This window comes from Macaca fascicularis, chromosome 13 (assembly GCF_037993035.2).
Source record: "Macaca fascicularis isolate 582-1 chromosome 13, T2T-MFA8v1.1".
NCBI lineage: Eukaryota > Metazoa > Chordata > Mammalia > Primates > Cercopithecidae > Macaca > Macaca fascicularis.
This window is the reverse complement of record NC_088387.1, coordinates 37,095,099-37,117,158: the sequence shown is the minus strand read 5'-3', so window position 1 is coordinate 37,117,158 and position 22,060 is coordinate 37,095,099. Positions and strand designations below refer to the sequence as shown.

Sequence of the window (22,060 nt, the reverse complement as noted above, 5' to 3'; positions counted from 1 at the left end):
GTGAGTGGCAGGGAGCACAGATAAGCTCACTTGGCCCTCACCACAAGCTCTCTTCCCTCATAATAGCTTTATCAATGATAAAGATGATATAGATTATTTACTTAGCTCCTGTATCTATTTCTCAAATAGGTCTGAAATCAGTCAGTGAAAAGGGGGGTATGTTATTGGCCTCCGTATAACTTCAACAGTGTGCATATGTAAGAGTTTCTTTTTTGCTTTCTTTTTTATCTTTTAAATTTCTTTTTACTTTCTGGAAGTTATTGGTAGAGAACATGAGAGTGTCTTTAGGGTCAACATTAATTGAATAATTGCTACCTGGGTCACACTGTAATTCACATTCCCACCAGAAACTTATGTATTCTTCAATTGTTGAATCAGGGAAGCATCATTATTTCTTTCTTTAGAAAGGCACAGGAGTCAGAGTGATGCTGAAAAAAATTATTCCTTACAGATGATATACTTTTGAAGTTAAAAGATATGTATCACCTACACCTACAGACGCAGGTTTAATAAGTACTGAATGGAGCTTAGGCTTTAGGATCCTTGCTTGGACAAATTCCTTCCAAGGCCCTGCAAAGGCCCCAAGCGATATCTTCACATACTAACAAGTATTCTTTCTCTTTCCTTTTTTTCTTTCTTTCTCTGTTCTTTCATTCTTTCTTTCTCTTACAGAAACTCCATAAAATTAGCTCTGCCTTGCACCTCCTTATTCTTAAGGCTTTTTAGAGAATATGGTCTGTGAACTTGCTAGAATTCACTCTGAATTGGTTAGACCCACAGTTCACTCCTTGACCCCATATTTGTTTAATCTAGAGCAGTGTTCTCAAACTTAAACATGCCTCAGAATCACCCAGAAGACTTGTTAAAAAATGGGTTGTTAGACCTCATCTCCAGAGTTTCTGATTCAGTAGTTCTCAGATGGGGCTGCAAAATTTTCATTTCTAACAAGTTCCCAGGTAATGCTGATACTGCTGCCCAGGGAACACACTTTGAGAACCACTAACATAGAGACTCACTATCAACAGATGCTTGAAATGACACCGCTGTTGATGTTTCTGAATCTTGTGTCCCTCAGGCCCTAGTGAAGACCAATATCCCCACCATACACTATGAATCCCAGAACAAAGCATTTTTTCAGTTGTTTACATTTCTTTAATACTTGGACTTTTTGGCCTGAAGCAGCAGCAGAAATGTTTGTATCTACCACATACTGTTTTCCGCAGAAATAGGATATGTCTTTAGTGTTCAACTTTCATGTTATTGTGCAACTTCTTCCAGAAAGCCTTAGCTGCATGGTTTCTTTCTTTCTGACTCTTTCTTTCTTTTCCTTCTCCTTTCTTTTCTTTCTCTTTTTCTTTCCTTTCTTTTCCACTTTTTCTTGTATAATTTAATGTACATTCAGTAAACAGCACCCTTTTACTGTACAATTCTTTGCATTTTGAAAAAGGTACCCAGTCATATAACCATCACCACAATCAAAATATAGAACTCCTCCCTTATCTCCCAAATTTGCCCCATGCTTCACTGAAGTCAACCCTCCTCTTACCTCTAGCCCTTGGTAATCACTGACCTATTTTCTATCGCTATAGTTTTGCCTTTTCCAGAATGAATATGAGTAGAATTATGAATATATTATTTATTTTTAAGATGGAGTCTCACTCTGTCACCCAGGATGGAGTGCAGTGGCACCATCTCAGTTCACTGCAACCTCCACCTCCCGGGTTCAAGTGATTCTCCTGCCTCATCCTCCCGAGTATCTGAAACTACAGGTGTAAGCCACCACACCTGGCTAATTTTTATATCTTTAGTAGAGACGGGGTTTCACGATGTTGGCCACGATGGTCTCAAACTCCTGACCTCGAGTGATCCACCCACCTCCACCTCCCGAAGTGCCAATTTACAGGTGTGAACCACTGCCCCGGCCCATGAATATATAATTTTACTTGGGTTTCTTTCACTTAGCATAATGCATTTGAGATTCATCCAAGTTGATGCATATTAGTAGTTTGTTCCTTTATATTGCTGAGTTGTATAGTACATTGGGTAAATGTAACGTGGTTTGTTTATCAATTCATCCATTGATAGATCTTCAGATTGCTTCCAGTTTTGGAGATTAAAAATAAGGTAGCTATAAAACATCTGCAATACAGGTTTTGAGGTAACCATACATTTTTATTTTACCTAGGAAACTCTCCAGGAGTGGAGTAGGCAAGTAATCCAGAGAGCGTATTTTTACCTTAATAAGAAACTGTCAAACTGTTTTTCACAGTGTCTGTATCATTTTGTATTTCCACCAGCAATGTATGTGAGTTCCAGTTTCAACTATATTTTTAACATTTTAACCTCTTACTTTGGTTCCTGTGGCAGACATATTTTCCATATAGTTTCTTTTTTGCCTATTCTTTCTTGTCAGTAGAATCCTAAGTTGTTTCTTTTTTAGGGTGCGAGGGGGAGTGGCCATGAGCCCAGGGAGTAGATCATGACTGTTAAAAGCCACTTACAACAATTCTGTTCTCTACTTTCTCAGCATTCCTTTCAGCAAAGTGTGACTGTTGGATCCAATGAGACATAAGTCCAAATCAAACATAGGAGCTTCTGGGAGAGCTTTTACTTTTTTGCTATAAAGGGACGAGTATAAGTATAACCTTATTCCCTTCATTCTACCTTCATTGTGGACATGATGGCTGGGACTGCAGAAGAAGTGTTCTTTCTCCCAGATCCACATTTTAAAATTCAAGATAAAGACTCTGATCATTGCATTTTGAATCATGTGCCTACCTCTCAAGTTGTTTTTTTCTGTTGAATGTTTTGGTTTCTGTCTTTGGTGTTAGAGGCTTTCCTTGAATTTTCTAACAGTCTTTAGTTGTCTGCCTATTTTTAAGACAGGGGGTCTAAAAACACAAAACAGTACCCAGGTAAAACTTGTTTACTGTATGCTTCACTGCAGGGTTGATCTGGCTGGGTCACTTAGTCGTAGAACCTGGCTGCCCACACATTCAGGTCTTTCCCCTTGCGCTGGTCAAATTTCTCCAAGAAGATTCTCCCAGTCTACTGCTCAGAAAGTGGAGGTCTAACTACCAGTGCTTTGAGGCTAGGGTAACCAGCTCATCCTTGTTTGCTCAGGCCTATCAGAATTTTAAAACAGAAAGACCCCATCCTGGGAATGCCTTAGGTCTAAAGAAAATTGAAATGATTCAACACACTATGTCACCATTCTGGGAGCTAAGAAGGGAAAGAGGGTTGGGTGATCTTGTCATTTTGCATGTTCACATTCAGATAACGACACTGTTTTTAGTAGGTTACCCACCTTTGGGTACCTTAAGGACAGTGCCTACTGTCCCTTAGAGTAGAGACATTCTGTTTTACTCACTCCAGAGAATAAATTTCCAGTCTTGTCCTGGGATTGGAGGAGGATGGAGCAAATCTGAAGACTCATTCAATCCTTGAACAGACTGTCAACCAGTTCCCTTGTTTAAACCCTTATTTCCAGACCTGTGTGGTGCCATGAATTCCAGAGGCTTCAAGGATTCTATTATATATATTAGTTGGTTATTCTCTTTTCTCACCATTGCTTAGAGTCCACCTTTATTTTGTGTCTGTTAAATCACTTACCATTCATACTTCATATTTTTGTTTCTTTTCCCATTCTCCTAATTTTTCTGAGTTTCCAACTTTAAAGAAATTCTTGTAGTGGGGTTTTAAGAAGAAATAAAAGTAGTTTGGTATAGTCAAAATGCCATATTGCTCTTACATCTGTGGGAATAAGCTTGTCATACACTTTTTATCCAAATACCTAAGTGCCTCAGGGAATGTAATTCTCAGAGCTTACTGCTGTTGCCCACTGTGTGTCGCTATCTTCTTACCATTTGAAACCACAATTTCTGGAGTCTTTCTAGTATTAACGTACTGAGTTCCAATATGTCTAAAGATAATAAAAAATAATGACACACACTACAAAATCATAACACAAGCAAAAGCTGACAGCACTGAAAAATTTTCTAGAAGATTTACTCTCCTAAAATTAAAATGGTAGTTTATCTTGACATAGTGACCACTTTCTATATATACTGTATATTCTATATATTTTCTATATACTATATGTATATATATTTACTATAGCAGGGGTTGGAAAATCTTTTCTGTAAAGGACCAGATAGTAAATATTTTCATTTACTATTTTAAAGGCATGGCTATGATCCAATAAAACTTTATTTACAAAAACACAGGTGGACGTCTGGATTTGACCCATACATTAGAGTTTGCTAATCCCTGCTCTGTGCTATATGTAGATAATATATGTATACAGATTCTGTACCGTAAGTATAGATTATATACCATATGTATATTTTTAAACAAAATGAAATAATGTATAATATTCTGAAACTCACATTTTCACTTAACACTATATTGAGTATATTGCCTCATTTCATGTCGATACATAGAGCTCTCCTTTGTTTTAATTGGCTAGAGCAACTTATTGGGAATTATAGTTTAGATACTATATTTTATTTAAATATAGCTTCCATAAAAATCCTTAAATAAATATCTTTGTGCCTCTGATCACATATTTTTAAAGTCAAATTTATAAAAGAGAAACTACCTTTAAAAGATACACGTAGCTTTCAAAACTCAACAAATGCTGAAAAATTTCTCTCCAAGATGCTGTGCTAATTTGAACTCTATAAGCAAAAATCGTTGGCCGAGCCTACATAGTTGAAATTCCTGTAGTTAAAAAGTTATGTAAATGAGTCATCACTGAAAGGCTCCAGAAGGAATCAGCACTAGCAGACTAAATGGCTATGCAAGTGACGCAGATGGTTCAAGAGGAATCTAGGCTGGGACATCCTTGTTAGACACAACAGCTTCAGGCCCAAAGATGAGTAAAGGGGTGAGATGCTGAGATCAAATATTCTAACAAGGAGAACTGATATGAAACGGGTCCACGATAGGCTGTTTGTTCAGTTTTAAGAGACCGTAACAACAGACAAGGCTCCCCACCAAGGCACATAGGTGTGTTATGGTCAAGCACGAGGGACTAAGGCCACAGTAAGAACAGGAGTGGTTGTCATTAGTTTGAGTTTGGACTCAAAGGCAAGACAGAATGGACAGAGTGAGATCAGAGGCAGCAGTTGCAGTTTGTAGGTTTTCCCCGACGGCCACACTGAGGGAAGGGCTGTCTTTGTGAAAGGATGTGGTCCTAGGAGAAGGGGGTGGGGGACAAGAATCTGGCTCCACTGGAGACAAAGGTCCAAAAAACCTCAGCCCAGGACTCACACATTGGTCTGTCTCTGAGAGCTCAGGACACTATTAGTGGTAGCATATGAATGATCTGAGACCCTGGGACCATCAGTGTTGATTTGTTTGCTGGATACAGATTCTCTATAATGTAGCATTTGACAAAGGCCATGACTAATATCCTGATTTTCAGGAAGCAAAAAGGAGACATTAGTAGAATTCCTAGATGAAGGGAAATCATTTTCCTACTGTACTCATTATGTCATATCACATTCAAAATCCCACTTTCTGTCCCAAAAGCCATTTTTAGTGTAGAATTACTAGAGAGTTCTGCAAAACTATCATACATGGACTAAAGAAACCAGAAGTTTAGGAGGGAGAGATTTAAAGAAGGAAAATTAAGGGTAGAATAATATCTGCATTCAAACATTAAAAACAAAAAGCAAAAAACAAAAAACCCCAGGGACAGTTTGTAGAAGTGACTATAGAGTAGATTTTGACATCTACCCAAAACAGAACTTTCTGAAAATTAGAACTCTCTAACAGAGGCACAGATATAATGCATTTCCCTGTAACTGGACGTGATCAAAGATGAGAAACTCACCTTCCAGGCACCATTCCAGCCTTCCATATCCAGCAGGCCTACTGGACACCAATTCTATTCTCCGTAGCAGCACTTCTAAAATTTAATATGAACTGAACCACCTGGGAATTATTAAAATACAGTTTGATTCATGAGGTCTGGAGCAGGATCTGAGATTCTGCAGGACTAGCAAGCTCTCAGGTGATACCAATGCTGCTAGTCAATGGATCACACCTTGAATAGCAAGCTGCTGTGGCAGAGGCTCTCGGTGGTGTCTGTGTGGAATCACCTGGGGTAGGGGACACTTTAGAAAAAGTATCAATGTCTGGATATCTCACTCTTAGTTTAATTCGTATGATGTGTGGCCTGGACATCAGAATTTTTCAAAGCTCTCTAAGTGATCTTAATATGCAATTAAGTTTAAATGCCCTTTGACTATTTATTTATTTATTGAGACAGAGTCTTGCTCTGTCACCCAGGCTGCAGTGCAGTGGCAATCTCGGCTCACTGCAACCTGCACCTCCCGGGTTCAACTGATACTCCTGCCTCAGCCTCCCCAGTAGCTGGGATTACCAGCATTCACCACCGTACCCAGCTAATTTTTGTATTTTTAGTAGCGACGGGGTTGCACCATGTTGGCCAGGCTGGACCTCAGGTGATCCACTTCGGCCTCCCAAAGTGCTGGGATTAAAGGCATGAGCCACCACGCCCGGCCTCTTTGACCTTTTCAAATCACAAAAACACTAACTTAAAGATCACCTCTGCAAAGACCTTTAAGTCTTGAAATGTAATTATCTAGGCTTGGCAGGGCTTATCACTTGTACATATTCACATTGGTTCAATATTTTGAAGGAAAGCTTTATAATAATTATTACTTCTCATAACTAATGGGGCACTAGACCATATAATGCCTCAAGTTCCTTTCAGATTTAAGAAACAATTGCCCTGATTCAAAATCTGGTAATGCATATATTTGACCACAAGGTGGTGATGAAGCAACAGAATATGATATCACAAACCCCTCAGAAAGTTGAGCAACCTGTGACTTATGCCAACACTTAAGGGTGCCCCACTTACAGACTATGTCTGATTCTCATCTGTGAGAAGTAATTGGTCACAGACTCTTTTAAGAATCTTATCAATGTTATAGACAAAGAAATGCACACACACAAACATGAATACAATTGTAAGCAGTTCACAGACCCCGAAATTAAACTGGACAGCCAAGGCTGAAGAGACATTAACTCCCGTATAAATTATATGAAGCCTCTACCACTCCCACCTCCACCCTTCTCAGCAGCTGACCACATCTCCTGCTTCAGAGAGGAAATAGAATAAATAAGGCCCCAAATCTATAACTTCACCTAACACACTGCCACCTTCCTTCCATCTATGTGGGACAGATATCATTTCTTTTTATCAAAAACTAAATCTTTCAGCAGTGTTCCTGATCCGTTTCATCCTGGCCTCCATCAAGTTCGTGTTCCCTCCCCTTTATACTTTCCTATGCTTTCTTATGCTAATTTAAAAGTAACTCATTTTTCTTAATGTAAAACTAGGATATGGTCTTCATTTTTAAACACACAGAATAGCAAAGGGCATCACATAAAAATAAACATAAATCTCCTAAATAGTTATGTTTTTCTTCTGCATAGTTTTCTGAGTTTATATATATTCTGGGATTACGAAAATATAATCATGTTATGCAAACTGTTTTATGACATTACTACCTAATATAACTTTAAAATATTTTCATCTTTATATTTCTTCACCTGCAGATGTGGTTCTTAACCAGAGATATTCATGTGAATCACCTATAAGAATTTTTCGAGCAAATACTTGTCTGAGTGCCAATGCCAAAGATTCTAATTCATCAGATCTGGCATGAGTCCTGGAAATCTGTATGTTTAGAAACTCCCACCTGTGATTTTGAGGTGTAATACTGGAAATATAATTTTAAATCAATTTTACTGTTATAAGTTACATATTATAAAATGCACGTGTTCTAAGAAATTCAGTACAGTGAGTTTGTACACATTTATACGCCCATGTAACCACCAAAGTAACCAAGATATAAAATATTTCCATCACTCCCCCAAATTTCCTTGTTCCCCTTGCCAGTCAATCTCCTACCCCTCTCCCAGCCCCAGGTAATAACTGATCTATTCCCTATCACTATAAATTAGATTTGTATTTTCTAGAGATTCATATCATTGTAATTAGACAATATGTACTTTTTTTTTTTTGACAGAGTCTCACTCTGTCACCCATGCTGGAGTGCAGTGACACGATCTTGGGTCACTGCAACCTCCACCTCCCGGGTTTAAGCGATTCTCATGCCTCAGCCTCCCAAGTAGCTGGGACTACAGGTGCGCACCACCATGCTCGGCTAATTTTTATATTTTTAGTAGAGACGGGGTTTCACCACATTGGCCAGACTGGTCTCAAACTCCTGACCTTTAGTGACCTGCCAGCCTTGCTGGGAATACAGGCATGGATCACCATGCCCAGTTACAACAATATGTACTCTTTCGTGTCTGGGTTGGTTTTTTGTTTGTTTGTTTGTTTTTGTTTGTTTTTTTTTTTTTTTTTTGCTCAGCTAATGTTTTTCAGGTATGACCATGTTGTTGTACGTATCAACAGATTGTTCCTTTTTATTGCTGAGAAGTATTACAAATAAAGCTGCTATGAAAATTCACATGCAAGTGTTTGTATAGATATAGACTTTCTTTCATTTTGCATGGGTAAATACCTAAGAGTAAAATACCTAGGTTATATGGTGACTATGTCCTTTCCTGGCAATTTACTGACTGTGCAGCCTTGGAAGAGTAACTTTACCTCTCTGAATCTTAGCTGTGAAATAGGATTACCAACCCAGAATTTCAAGCCATTGAACTGCCCTAGGATTCTCTGCCATAGGCTATTGCTAGGGAATATTTAAAACAGTAAAAACAAGTTGGCAAATTGGATTTTTATAAGCGGAGAATATTAGTATGATAACATATTTTTACAAGTAGGCATACTGTAATTTAGCAACAAAATCATTATTGAATAACCAAAGGCCTCACATTAGGATGAAAATAAGCAGAAAGGAACCAGGTAGTAGTATTAAGGTATTTGGGCAAACTGGCAATAATTGGCATTAGAATTGCAGCCACAGACCCAAAAGTGATCCCTGAAAAGCGACATGGCCTCCAGATCTCAGCCTTTCCCCACCCTTTGGCATATTGCCCACATCCCTAGAAGAAGTCTTGGCCCTTCCCAGCCCTTCAGTTCTCCACTGTGAGCTCTGGGTTGTGTATACTATGTACAGCAAGGTCCTTCCAGACAAGATGGGTTTCTGTACCTAAACTTCCATAGGGCCACCAATCAGGTCCTGCAGAAAACCAAACAACTTGTCCTGAATCTCTGTGCTTCATTCTGCACGTCCCAGAGGTCTTGCAGAGACTAGATATTATAGCTGGGATATTTTCCCAATCCCTCTTCCATGAATCTGTAGGCTGAGGGACCAAGGAGTCTCATGCCCAGGTCACACCAGTTATGACACTAATAGGGTTCTCAAACTCACTTTTTTGGCAGCATGTCTAGATATCACCCTGTCTTTAGGCTCTCAGCCTTACTCTTCAGAGATACCTGGCCCTGACATACTGCTTATTCAGAGCAGTCTCAAAAAGGCTTCTTGCTGTGCATAGAGCCCTAATATTTGTTTGAATCTTTTTACATTTGCTTCATCAAAAAAATTCTAAATCTAAAGCTTTTTTGTTTTTCGAATAGAAACCTGCTCAAGTAAAAAAAAAAATTGAGAAGTTGGGTTTCTTTTAAAATTGAGTAATTTAGTGAGGTTGTGGAAAACACCCAGATTCAAGCCGAAGGCCTCTTGCTTCTAAAGTGACAGCAGAATTCAAAAGCAGCAAAAATAGCAAGAGCACACTACATTTTGTACTGCTCAGACCAAGAGTCCCATGTCAGCACCTGCTCTGCTATTCATGTGCTACTCTTTTTTTTTTTTTTTTTAATATCACCACAGCCTCACATATGGGGTTCACATTCCTCTTCTTTGGTGTCTGTCACCCCTCACTGTCCCTTGGGTTTTTCCTTATTGAGTGGGTTAGCAGTCAAATGGTAAAGTCTCTTATCTTTCATCTTCCCAATTGTCACCAAAGAGAGGCACACATCCATTTGCTGTTTTTAAATTTTTTTAATGTTGTGGGTGCATTGTAGGTACATATGTTTATGGGGTACATGAGATGTTTTGATACAGGCATTCAATGGGAATAAGCATTTCATAGATATTGGGGTATTCATCCCCTCAAGCATTTATCCTTTAAGTTGCAAACAATCCAATTACACTCTACAAATTATTTTAAAATGTACAATTAAGTTATTACTGATTATAGTCACCCTGTTGTGCTATCAAATAGTGGGTCTGATTCATTCTTTCTATTTTTTGGTACCCATTAACCATCCCCACCTCCCCACCAACCCCCAACTACCCTTCCCAGTCGCTGGTAACCATCCTTTTACTCTGTGTGTCCATGAGTTCAATTGTTTTGATTTTCAGATCCCATAAATAAGTGAGAACATGCAATGTTTGTCTTTCTGTGCCTAGCTTATTTCACTTAACATAATGATCTTCAGTTCCATCCATGTTGTTGCAAATGACTGGATCTCATTCTTTTTATGGCTGAATAGTACTCCACTGTGTATACATACCACATTTTCTTTATCCATTCATCTGTTGTTGGACACTTAGGTTGTTTCCACATCTTATCTAGTGTAAAGAGTGCTGGAACAAACATAGGAGTACAGATATCTCTTCAGTGTACTGAGTTCCTTTCTTTTGGATATATCCAGCAGTGGGATTGCTGGAGCATATGGTAGCTCAATTTTTAATTTTTTGAGGAACCTCCATACAGTTCTCCATAGTGGTTGTACTAATTTACATTCCCACCATCAGTGTACAAGGGTTACCTTTTCTTCACATCTTCATCAGAGTTTGTTATTGCCTGTCTTTAGGATATAAGCCATTTTAACTGGGGTGAGATGATATCTCATAGTAGTTTTGATTAAACATGGATGATCAAGGATGTTGAACACCTTTTCATATGCCTGTTTGACATGCGTGCATCTTTTTTTGAGAAATGTCTATTCAAATCTTTTGCCCAGTTTTTGATCAGGTTATTCGTTTTTTTTCCAATAGACTTGTTTTAGCTCCTTATATATTCCGGCTAGTAATCCCTTGTCTTGTCTTTCCCTAGTGTATATTCTTGGCACCTTTGTCCAAGATGAGTTCACTGTAGGTGTGTGGATTTGTTTCTGGGTTCTCTATTCTGTTCCATCATCTATGCATTTGTTTTTATGCCAGTACCATGCTGTTATGGTTACTATAGCTCTGTAGTATAAACTGAAGTCAGGTCATGTGATTCCTCAAGTTTTGCTCTTTTTGCTCAGGATAGCTTTGGCTATTCTGGGTCTTTTTATGGTTCCATATAAATTTTAGGATTGTCTTTTCCATTTCTGTGAAGAATGTCATTGGTAATTTGATAGGGATTCCATTGAATCTGTAGGTTACTTTAGGTAGTATAGACATTTTCACAATATTGATTCTTCCATGAACATGGAATATTTTTCCATTTTTTGGTGTTCTCTTCAACTTCTTTCATACTTTTCATTATAGAGATCTTTCGCTGGTTTGGTTGATTCCTATAGAATTAATTTATTTGTGGCTATTGTAAATGAAATTACTTTTTTATTTCTTTTTCAGATTGTTCGCTGTTGGCATATAAAAATGCTACTGATTTTTGTATGTTGATTTTTGTATCCTGCAACTTTACTGAATTTGGTTATCAGTTCTAATAGTTTTTTTTGTGGAGTCTTTAGATTTTTCCACATATAAGATCATATTATTTGCAAACAAGGATAATTTGACTTCTTCCTTTCCAATTTGGATGTCCTTTATATCTTTCTCTTGTCTGATTGCTCTAGCTAAGACTTCCAGTACTATGCTGAATAACAGTGATAAAAGTTGGCATCCTTGTCATGTTCCAGATCATAGAGGAAAGGCTTTTGATTTTTTCCCAATCATTATGATACTAGCTATAGGTCTGTCATTTATGGTTTTTATTATGTTGAGATACGTTCATTCTATTCCCAGTTTTTTGAGGGGTTTTATCATGAAGGGATGTTGAATTTTATCAAACTCTTTTTCAGCATCAATTGAAATGATCATATGGTTGTGTCCTTTCTTCTGTTGATACGGTGTATCACACTGATTCATTTGCATATGTTGGGTCATCTGTGCATCCCAGGGATCAGTCCCACTTGGTCGTGATGAATGATCTTTCTAATGTATTGCTGAATTTAGTTTGCTAGTATTTTATCGAGGATTTCTTACATCAAAATTTGTCAGCGATATTAGCCTGTAGTTTTCTTTTTTTTAAATGGGTCTTTCTCTGGTTTTGGTATCAGAGTAATACTGGCCTTGTAGAATGAGTTTGGAAGTATTCTGTCCTCTCCTATTTTTTGGAATAGTTTGAGTTGGATTGGTATTAGTTCTTCTTTAAAAGTGTGGTAAAATTCAGCAGTGAAGTCTTCAGGTCCTGAGTTTTTCTTTACTGGGAGACTTCTTATTATGACTTTGATCACATTACTTGTCATTGGTCTGTTCAAGTTTTGGATTTCTTTCTGGTTCAATCTTGGTAGGTTGTAAGTGTCTAGAAATGTGTTCATTTTTCTACATTTTCCAATTTTATTGGCATATAATTGGTCATAGCAGTAATTAATGATCCTTTGAATTTCTGCAGTATCAGTTGTAATGTCACCTTTTTTATTTCTGATCTTATTTATTGGGATCTTCTCTCTTTTTTCTTCATTACTTTGGCTAAAGTTTTGTCAGTTTTGTTTAACTTTTCAAAAAACCAACTTTTTATTTCATTGGTCTTTTCTATTGTCTTTTTCATTTCAATTTCATTTATTTCTGCTCTGATCTTTATTATTTCTTTTCTTCTACTAATGTTTGATTTGGCTTACTCTTGATTTTCCAGTTCTTTAAGAAGCATCATTAGATTGTTTATTTGAAGTTCTTCTTCTTTATTCATGTAGGCACTTATAGCTATAAACGTCCCTCTTACTTCCGCTTTTGCTGTATCCCATAGAGTTTGGTATATTGTGTTTTCATTATGATTTGCTCAAGAAATGTTTCAGTCTTCTTCTTATTGCTTCATTGATTCCTGGTCATTCGGGAGCATATTGTTTAATTTCTACCTATTTGTATAGGTCCAAAATTCTTCTTGTTATTAATTTCTAATTTTATTCCTTTGTGGTCAGAGAACATATTTGATATTATTTCAATTTTTAAAATGTTTTCAGGCTTCTCTTGTGACCTAACATGGGCTTTCCTTGATAATAATTCATGTGCTGAGGAAAAGAATGTATATTCTGTAGCCGTTGGATGAAATGTTCTGTATATATCTATTAGATCCATTTGCTCTATAGTGCAGATTAAGTCTGATGTTTCTTTGTTGATTTTCTGTCTGGAAGGTCTGTCCAATGTTGAAAGTAGGGTGTTGAAGTCTCCAGCTATGATTGTATTGGAGCCTATCCTAGCTCTAACAGTATTTGCTTTATATGCATTGGGTGCACATGTATTTATAATTGTTACATTCTCTTGCTGAATTGACCCCTTTATCATTATATGCTGACCTTCCTTATCTCTTATAGTTTCAGTCTTGAAATCTATTTTGTGTGATGTAAGTATAGCAACTGCTACTCTTTTTTCATTTCTATTAGCATGGAATATCTTTTTTCATCCCTTTATTTTTCATCTATGTGTGTCTTTATGGGGGATGTGCATTTCTTATAAGCAATGGATCAATGGGTCTTGTTTTTCATTCATTCAGCCAGTCTGTGTCTCTTGATTGGAGAGTTAAGTTTATTTACATGCAATGTTATTATTTATAACTACGGACTTAATCCTGCCATTTTGTTATTTGCTTTCCGGTTGTTTTGTGGTCTTCCCTTCCTTCTTTCTTTCCTGTCTTCCAGTAGTAAAGGTGATTTTCCTTGGTGATATTATTTAGTTTTCGTGTGTGTGTGTGTGTGTGTGTGTGTCTGTCTTCGTGGTATGTTTTTGGTTTGAGATCACCACAAGGCTTGCAAATACTGTCTTACATGTTATGTTAACCTGATAACAACTTAACACTGTTTGCATAAACAAACAAGGGAAGAGAAAACTAATAAAAACTCTATGCTTTAACTTCATCCCCCCACTTTTAAACTTTTTGTTATTTCTAGTTGCGTCTTATTGTACTATGTCTTGAAATGTTGCTGTAGTTATTATTTTTGTTATTGTTTCATCATTTAGTCTTTATACTTAGGACAAGAGTTGTTTACACCATAGTCACAGTGTTACAATATTCTGTTTTTTTGTGACTTATCAGTGAGTTTGTAGCTTCAGGTAATCATTTATTGCTCACAAATGTTGTTTCCTTTCTGACTGAAATATTTCCCTCAGCATTTCTTGTAGGACAGGTCTGGTGATGATGAAATCCCTCAGCTTTTATTTTTCTAGGAAAGGCTTTATTTCTATTTCATGTTTGATGATGGGTATTTTCACCAGACATACTATTCTAGAGTAAAAGTTGTTTTTTTTTTTTCTTCAACACTTTAAATGGAAAAGTCTCCTGGCAGATGTATTGAAGCTCCATTGTATGTTATTTGTTTCTTTACTCTTGTTGCTTTTAGGATCCTTTCTTTATCCTTGACCTTTGGGAGTTTGATTATTAAATGCCTTGAGATAGTCTTCTTTGGATTAACTCTGGTAGGTGTACTGTAACATTCTTGTACTTGGATATTGATGTCTTTCTCTAAGTTTGGGAAGTTCTCTGTTATTATCCCTTTGAATAAATTTTCTACCCATATCTCTTTCTCCACATCCTCTTTTCGGCCAATAACTGTTAGAGTTGCCTTTTTGAGGCTATTTCTTAGATCCTGTAGGCATATTTCATTTATTTTTCTTATTTTTTTCTCTTGTCTCCTCTGACCATGTATTTTGAAATACCCTGTCTTCAAGCTCACTAATTCCTTCCTTTGCTTGATCAATTCTAATATTAAAGGACTCTAATGCATTCTTCAGTATGTCAGTTGCATTTTTCAGCACCAGAATTTCTGCTTGATTCTTTGTAATTATTTCAATCTCTTTGTTAAATTTATCTGATATAATTCTGAATTATTTCTCTCTGTTATCTTGAATTTCTTTGAGTTTCCTCAACACAGCTATTTTGAATTCTCTGTCTGAAAGGGCACATATCTTTGTTTCTCCAGGATTGGTTTCTGGTGCCTTATTTAGTTCATTTATTGAGGTCATGTTTTCCTGGATGGTGTTGATGCTGGTACGTGTTCTTCAGTGTCTGGAAATTGAATAATTAGGTATTTATTGTAGTTTTCACTGTTGGGGCTTGTTTGTAGCCATCCTTCTTCGGAAGGCTTTCCAGATATTAGAAAGGACTTGGGTGTTGTAATCTAAGCTGTGTCTGCTTGAGGGAGCACCCCAAGCCCAGTAACACTGTGGTTTTTGGAGACTCATAGAGGTACCTCCTTGATGGACTTGGACAACATCCAGGAGAATTCTATTATATTTATCTATGTGTCTATTCTTATGACATTACCACACTGTTTTGATAATTATAGCTTTGTAGTAAGTTTTGAAATGGGAAAATGTGAGTGCTGCAACTTTGTTTTTCCTTTTCAATATTGTTTGGGCTACTTAAGGACTTTTGCAATTCCATGTGAATTTTAGGATTAGCTTGTCAACTTTTATAAAAGACAGTTGTAGTTTTGATAGGGATTGTATTGAATCTGTACATCAATTAGGGGAGTATTGCCATCTTAATAATAGTAAGTTTTCAGATTCATGAACACATGGTGCCTTTTCATTTACACAGGTCTTAAATTTCTTTCAGCAATGTTTTTCAGTTTTCAGCATGTGAGTCTTGCACTTCTTTGATTCAATTTTTTCCTACATATTTTATCATTTGCAGTGCTATTATAAATATAATTGTTTTCTTTTTCATTTTTTGATTGTCCATTGCAAGTATATAGGAATACAACTGATCTTTGTGTGTTGATCATGTATCCTGTGACTTTGTTAAACTCATTAGTTCTAATCATATTTTGTCAATTCTTTAAGATTTTTATATAAGATAATTTCATCTATGAATAGAGATAGTTTTACTTCTTCCTTTCCAACCTGGATGCCTTTTATCTCCTTTTCTTCCCTAATTTCCCTGGCTTGAAATTTCAGTACAATATCAAATTGAAGTGGCAAGATCAGACATACTTACTTTATTTCTAATCTTAGCAGGAAAGTTTTCAGGCTTTCAGCATGGAGTAAGATATTAGCTATGGGTTTTTCATATGCCCTTCATCAGGTTGAAGATGTTTTCTTCTATTCCTAATTCGTTTAATGTTTTTATAATGAAAGGGTGATGGATTTTTATCAGATGCTTTTTCCTGCATCAATTGAGTTGATCATGCTGTCTTTTTCCCCTCTTCTTCTGTTAACATGATGTATTACATTTATGAATTTTTTATGTTGAACTACTTTTACATTCCTGTGATGAATTATACTTACCCATGGTATACAATCCTTTGAATATACTGCTGGATTCAGTTTGCTAGTATATCTGATTTTATTTCATGTGGTCAGAAAAGATATTTTGTATGATGTCAAAATTTTAAAATTTATTGAGACTTGTTTTGTGTCCTAACACATGGTCTATCCCAGAGAATGTTTCATGTGCACTTGAAAATAAAGTGTTTTCTGTTGTTTTGGGGGTGGGACATTTTATAGATGTTTTTCAGGTGTGTTTGGTTTATAGTATTTCTCAATTATTCTACTTCCTTATTAATCTTTTCTATTGTCCCTCAGTCAATTTGGTGTGACTATAATGGAATACATAACACAGGCTGGATAATTCATAAAGAACAAACATTTATTTCTTACAGTTCTGGAGGCTGGGAAGTCCAAAATTGAGAGGATAGTGGCATCTGGTAAGGGACCTCATATTGCACTCACACATTATGGAAGATGGAAGGGCAAGAGAGTACATGAGAGAACAAGAGAGGAACCAACTCACTTTTATAACAAGCCTTCTTAATAACTAGCCCACTTCCAAGGAAAAGACATGAATCTGTTCATGAGGTCTCTGCATTAGGTCTCCATTTTGACCTATCACCTCTTATTAGGCCCCACTTCTCACCACTTCTCAACATTGAGGATTAATTTTCCAACATATGAACTTCAGGGGACACATTCAAACCATAGCAGTAATTGTTCTATCATTACTGAAAGCTAGACTCTTCAACTACTATTGTTTAATTGTCTATTTCTCCCTTTGATTCTGTTAGTTATTACTTCATATATTTGGGGGCTGTATTGTTAGGTGAATATATGTTTTAATTGTTATAGCTGACTGTTAAGATTGACTCTTTTCATGACCTTTAGCTCTCATCACAATTTTTGTCTTAAAGTCTATTTTGTTTAATATTAGTATAGCCACTGCAGTTTTCTTTTGCTTAGAGTATACATGAAATATCTTTTTTCTATTATTTTATTTCAACCTATCTGTGTTTTTCAATCTAAAATATGTCTCTTGTAGACAATATGTATTTGAGTCATGTTTTTTATTCATTCTGCCTTTTAACTGATAAGTTTAATCAATTTCCATTTAATATCATTACTAATGAGTAAGGACTTACTTGTGACATTTTCTGTTTGTTTTCTATATGTTATTTTTCAATTCTTTCACTATTGCCTTCTTTTGTGTGAGGTAGATTTTTTTAAGTTTGGTTTGCTTTTTATCTATTTTTTGTTTGTTTGTTATTTTCTTAGTGGTTGCCCTATGATTACAATTAACATCTTAGTTTATAATTAATTAAGTTTTTCTTCCTGTAAGTGGACCATACTTTCTTTGTTTGCATGTATCATACTTTTGGTTGAAAATTGGGTATCGGATATGTTGAATATTATAATATGGTAACTCTGGAAATCAGATTCTCCTGCCTTCTAAGAATTTGTTGTTTCTGCTTGTTGTAGGTTGTATTTGTTTGTTGCTGACTTTTCTAAACTACTATTTAAAGACTGTATACTTTGTCACATGTGGTAACTGAAATCTCTAAAGTCACTGAAGTCTTACAACTTTTGTGGAAGGATGGACTTTTAGAGTTTCCTACTCTACCATTTTTGCTAATGTTATTCCCATCATTACTTTTAAATTTTATATTGTCATTATCCTTGAGCATTTCATAAATAGTTTATGTATTCTATATCTAAGAGTTCTAATATATAATGTGTTTGCCTTTTAAGTCTTGTTTGTTCTGCTAACTCTTGTTTGGAGTGGCTTGTTTTCTTGTATGTTTGGGTTTTTTATTTTAATTGTAAATTTATATTTGGCTGAAACTAACTTGTGAGAATTCTAAGGAATCAGAGTTGATGATGCCTTTCTCTGCATGAGTATTTCCTAGTAGCGTGCATTTTTTCCCCAGACCACACAGATAGTGTAAATTAAAAACCCAGAACTAGTTTTGCATATACTCATAAATTCCTGGGGCAGACTATTATATTTTTAACAATTTTTTTCCACCTGGATCTGCAGGTAGAAATATGCTGGTTTTCCTGTAGATTTTTATCACTGCCACTTTTTTCCTAGTCCAACCTATTATTGAGGGGATAATTCTTCCAGCAGTCTCAGATGTGTGTGGCAACTGTAGTTTGCTCTTCCATTTTATGTAGACTCAAACAAGGCCTAGTCTTCTATTTCTCCTCAGCATTAATCCCTGAAGCTATATGTTCTTTGTATGGGCATTTGTACCCACAGCACCCACAGCTTCCATGTTATTTATTGCTCTGGTTTCATCTGATTATTGTTTTGACCATTGAGGATTCCCTTATTTCTGTGAGCCCTGGTATAGTCCACTATATATCCAGAAGCAGAATTCTATGATTCAATAACCTTGGGCTCAAATTCATATAGAAATTTAAGTTGATGGATCTGGATTTGTATCTCAGCTCTGGCACTTACTACCTCTGAAGTGACTTGGGAAAGTTACATAACCTCTTTAAGCCTCAATTTCCTATCTGTGGAATAAGTATAGTAATACCTCAAACATAAGGTTATTGCAATGATTAGTGGAATAGCACCCGTCACAAATGGCCTGGTATATAAATCTTAACCTAACGCTAAAAAAATTTTAACTGCATTTACTTTTACTATTAAAGTGTGAACTTGTGAGTAACCATTTGTAACCTAGTTCTTTAGCTATGAAATGGGAATTTCATGTTTGTTAGCAGTACTTAAGAGAATAAATGCAAAGTATAAATCACAGTACTTGGCACATAAGAAACAACCAATGAATTGTAACAATTATTTATAAGAACTATAAAAATAACAGGCTATACACAAAGCTGTCTACATTGATTTAGTAAGTGGTCAGTTGACAATGAAGATAACATCTTGCCACATTAAAAAATAAGCTTGAAGAGATTTGATGAGTAGTGTTTCATATAGTAATATCTTTGTAAAACTATGTGTCTTCCAATCCTCCTCACCCCCACTCCACAACACACACACACACACACACACCCCTTAGCTTTTGGAATACTTTCAGGTGCACATGGTAACACTTGTGTACAATCCACCTTTATCTAAAAAAGGGAGTCTAGGATTGAGGAGCAATAGATTTGTCTCCATTACATAAACTTTGAAGGGAACAGATTAAAATTTCACTGCACATCTGAAATGAAATCTATTTTGAGTGTGTGTCTAACATTGCTTGTTGTTATAACTTTATGCTTTGATGTATTGAGTTGGCTTTGAATTTTTTTCCCTTATTAGTTTATATCTATGATTGCATTTTACTAGCTGACTAATTAGTTTTGTGTGTATTTTTCATCTCTGGGGAATTAATCTTTATTTTGTGTACATTTGAAGTTTTTCTGAATTTTTAAAATTTTTTCTAAACTGACTTTACTCTCTTGCTGTCTCCAGTTTCCCATTAGGGATTGGGAGATCTGCATTCTAGTTTTGTCTGTGGCACAACTCGCTGCCTGACCTAAAGTACTTGCCTTCTCTGGGCTTCAGTCCCTTATTAATCAAATGGGGGAGTAGGATTATGTGACCTGTAATCTCCATTTTAGCTCTATCTATGATTTAGAGAATCATACCAGCATATCAAATACTACCTGAATATGTTAAGATTGAGAAGATGCAGGCTGTGAGTACAATAATGTAAAGAACTTCACATACAGCAAGAAACAAATATCAAGGTAACAAAGAGCAACCAAAAAGAGCAAAAGAAAATGATGTGTTCCAGTGGTGATTATGTCATTTTGGAGACAAGGTTGAAAACCAGAGCTCGGTCATGTGGTGTAAGGATTCGTCAAGGCAGGTGAAAGGATTTCTTCCGCTGATCAGTAACTGGGATAAGGCATCCTGAGTAAGCAACGGGCCCTGGCCTTCGATGGGATCACTCCATACAACATTAGCAACAGTCATTTGGGAACTTAAGTGAGATTAAACGCCAGAAAAAGATCCAGGGTCTGCTTTGGTAGAAAGGGCACGGGAACCAAGTAATACGGGCTCATCCTATGCCTGACACCTAGGATACCTTCCAAGTGGAAAAGAACATTAGTTGGAAAGCCACAGTGGAGTTTCAGGGAAGAGGAGGCCACATTTCTTGAGCCTTAGGACACTCAGGAGGAAGTCGGCGGGTCGGGCAGGGATGCAGAGTGGTTGCTCCCTTGGAGAATGGGACTTCATTTGTCTACACAACGCACATTCCTCTCCTGAAATTCTCGACTCTTTCGGATAAATTTCTGTTAAAGTGAACGTCAAGTCAGTCTTCAGGCTCTTGAAGGAAAACAGAAAAGAGATTCCTGTAAGAGGTTGAGATGGGTGTGAGTGGTCGATAAGCAATGAAACAAACAATTAACCACCTCCTTTGGCTGCTCTGCCTACACCTCCTGGCACAGTACTCAATTCCCAGCGCAGAGGAGGAACCAGTCTGTGCGGAGTCTCCAACAATCAGCGACGTAGGAAATGTTTCCGAGACACTAATTGGCTCGATTGCCTGGAGCGCTCCTGGACCGAAAGCTGTGACTGGTTGAGGCGTTGCCTGGCGACGTGTTACTCAGTGGCGCAGTATGTCGGTAGAGGCCCGCTGGTTGCTACGCAACAGGAAACATTCCGCGCTACCGAATGCTTTCTACTCCAAGACCAGGCATTGCTCTCTCTGGAGACCCTCGGAGTTGGTTGCTCTATTCTGACTTGGTGAGTCCTGGGAACCGACCCTCCGGGCTGGGCTCGGATTACTGGGCCAGAAACAAAGCCTGGCTTTCGGAGAATATAAAGAAAGGTTCAAAGAGGCAGAGAAAGTCAATGGAAAGGCATTTCAGTGATTGTCTCCTATCCGCCCATCATTTTAGAGGGGTGGAAAGTGAGCAGTAGCGGCATCAAGAGACTTGTCCAAGATCTCACGCTGAGTGGTCAAATCTGGACCTGCGCTGTTAAATACAGTAATCATTAGACCTTGTGTGGCTAGTCTGAATTGAAATGTGCTCATATGTAAAAAGCACACTGGATTTTGAAGGCGTGATAGCAAAAGAGAAAATATCACTATAATTTTTATATTGTGTGTTTAAATGATTATGTTTTGGATATGGTAAATAAAACACATTATTAAAATTAATTTCACCTATTTATTTTTTAAAATGCTATTACTTGAAAATTAAAATTGCATACAAAGCTCTCATATTTCTATTGGCCAGCACTGATCTATATAAAACCTAGGTCTGCCGATACCTGATTCAAGACCTCTTGTGCTAACACTATGTTGGAAGGTGTTTCGAAGTATCTCCACTCATGTAATGGGGTGGAAGTGTGCGTAGTGGTGCAGAGTGCAAGACCATTACAAAAGGCTCATATTTCTAGTGTTTTAGGACTTGCTACTCAAAGTGTATGAATCAGAACCTTCATCTTAACAAGCTCTGCAAGTGATTGTCCTGCACGTTAAAGCTCCAGAAGCACTGTGTCAGAAATTAGCCCTCAATTCTTTTTTTGTCCTTTGTTTCTTCTTGAGTACCTATACTGTATTTTTCAGACTGCATTTTGAACAAGTTCCGCAGGAGATGAGAAACATTGAACTCAATACTATTTGCATTTCCTTTTGTCCTTCCAAATCTAGACC

At 36.9% G+C, this 22,060-nt stretch overlaps 1 protein-coding gene across 1 annotated transcript in view; it reads left to right on the top strand.

The window, feature by feature from the left end:
• DNAH6 (dynein axonemal heavy chain 6) overlaps positions 1-22,060 on the top strand; it is a 367,549-nt gene that overhangs the window by 29,333 nt on the left and 316,156 nt on the right. The window lies entirely within an intron of this gene.